Raw genomic sequence first — 2,500 nt, 5'->3', positions numbered from 1 at the left:
TTTTTGGTTTCTGGTTTCTTGCCTTCTCTCTTTTCCTTCCAGCCTCCCCTTTTTCATTGCCTCGTTCTTCTTCTTCAATCCCCACCTTCACCTCCTCCTCCCTCATCCAATCCCCTCTCCCTCCTCCTCGCCCGCCCACCCTCGGGACTTCTAACCGCGCCCACTGCCCTTCTCACCTAAGCTTGTGGCGGTGGGGTGGGCGGGGCAGGGCATATCTCTTCCCCTCCTCCCCCTCCTTCTCCTCCTATCCAACCTCCCTCCCCATAGTCCTCTTCCTCCCCCCCCCCCTCTGCTCTCCCCTCTCCCCACGCTCCGTTCGCTCTCTCCCCACCATCTTTCTTCCCCCCTCCCCCCTTCCCCCACTCCGTCACCCCCCGCCAGGCTCCCGTATCCCCCCTCGCACGCAATCGGGGCCGACCGCGCACCCGAGGCAACAGTAGGCAGTCGGCCACGGTGGTGCTCGCTTCTCTCGTCCTCCGTCGGTGCCACAGTCGCGCGGTGTGACTCTCGGCCGCTCCCCCCTCCTTCTCCTCCTCCTCGAACGTCATCCTCGAGGGTGTCTCCGTCAGTAGCCAATGACAGCTCCCCCTCCCCTCCCTCTCCCTCGGTTTGGCTCTGTGACAGTTGTTTTTTGGAGGCGTTGATAACCTTCGTTAGTGATATCGCGAACTGGCACTGTGACGACCCATTCGTGTGGCACGGCATAGGTCCTCGCCCGGTGACCTCTGATCGGTGACCTCCTACCGGTGACCTCTTATCAATGATCCTTATCGGTGACCCCTTATCGGTGACCTGTTATCAGTGACCCAAAACTTTCCTGCAGGCATTAAGGATCTGTGTTACGAACAAACACAAGTGAGTAACGTATGGTATAGTATGTACACCATCGCTTCTACAAACTGCATTCACTGTGTATTGAAGGTAAATACATTGCTATCAGCAATTGCACGAAAAAGTGCTGCCTTATCACCAGCTGTTATTATGCGCTGTTTGCATAAAATATAAATGGTAACGAAGGGTATTGATCAATGCCCTGGAATGCTGCAAATTTCGTTTTACGGCGAGGCATGCGAGACATTTGGCGATGGTATCATAATGCATAATGCTGGTGAAAGGAGAAGAGGGAGACAGAGAGAGAGAGAGAGTTACAATGAGAAGAGAAGAGAGAGAAAGAAGAAAATGGACGAGAGAAGATAGAGAGAAGGAGAGGAGAAGAGAGTGACGAGGAGGAGCAGAGAGAGAGAGAGAGAGAAGAGAGAGAGAGAGAGAGAGAGAGAGAGAGAGAGAGAGAGAGAGAGAGGAGAGAGGAGAGAGAGAGAGAGAGAGAGAGAGAGAGAGAGGGAGAGAGAGAGAGAAAGAGAGAGAGAGAGAGAGAGAGAGAAATCGGGAAAGTAAAGAGAGCGAGAGACTGAGGGCCAGCAGCCAAGAGAGGACGAATAAACAGACAAACCCATAAAACCAATAAACAGACAGACAAAAACACAAGTAAGACAAAAGATGAAAGAGTGAATAAAAAAAAACACCAACGCAAACACAGTAAGAACAACGGAAACAACCAATGCACAGATGCGGCCATACAGAAAGCTTAATGAATACAGACAATGTTTAATATCAGAGCTTTGACGAACCCCATCCCTACCAATGAAACGGCGTGCCAGAAAATAAAACATCCCCACTAGTTTTGCCGTGATAACCTGTTGATCGTGTGCGAACAATTAGAATTCCCACCTGTGGATTTATTTGATCAAGGTAGTTGATGGGAGAAACGTGTTTCACTTCACGATGCTGAGAGTGAGTGTGGACTGCGTGTGTTTAGTTTTTTTACTTGTATTTAATGGACAGGCCGTTGTCAGAGAAAAATAAATAATATAAAAACAAAAAACAACAACAACGTTACTTTGGCAAATATTCAAAGCTACAGTGGGGTCATATCGATACAGTTATATATAATTAAGCGCGCTGCTCACACACAACCTTATGTGTTCATCCATATTCATCCCCAGACATGTATATACATACATATACACATACGTTAACATATATATCTTTCTTCTATTTATGCTTGCGCATCTGTTCCTTTATGTATCTTTTTATTCAGCAATATAAGCATATGAACTATGAGATGAGTAGAATTCGACCTACGTCTTGCAGTGGAGTCAGACTCATAAAGAATTTGTGTATGTGTATATACAGTATACACACACACACACACATGTATGTATGCTTCATGTATGTATGGAAGTATACTTTGATATCCATGCTTATCGTTTACCTTTCTTAACAAAACCTAGTGTAAAGTTTGGGTCCTAAAGCGAGCCCTGAAAAAAAATCATAATACAGTTAATACCTATAAACAAGACTCTTAACGAAAGACATGGTATGGGAAGGAACGAAGCATGAAGGTTTAGGGTTATTAAGAGAGAGAGAGAGAGAGAGAGAGAGAGAGAGAGAGAGAGAGAGAGAGAGAGAGAGAGAGAGAGAGAGAGAGAGAAGAGAGAGA

Source organism: Penaeus monodon, chromosome 35, assembly GCF_015228065.2.
Source record: "Penaeus monodon isolate SGIC_2016 chromosome 35, NSTDA_Pmon_1, whole genome shotgun sequence".
Taxonomy (NCBI): Eukaryota; Metazoa; Arthropoda; class Malacostraca; order Decapoda; family Penaeidae; genus Penaeus; species Penaeus monodon.
Note: the sequence above shows the minus strand (reverse complement) of the source record.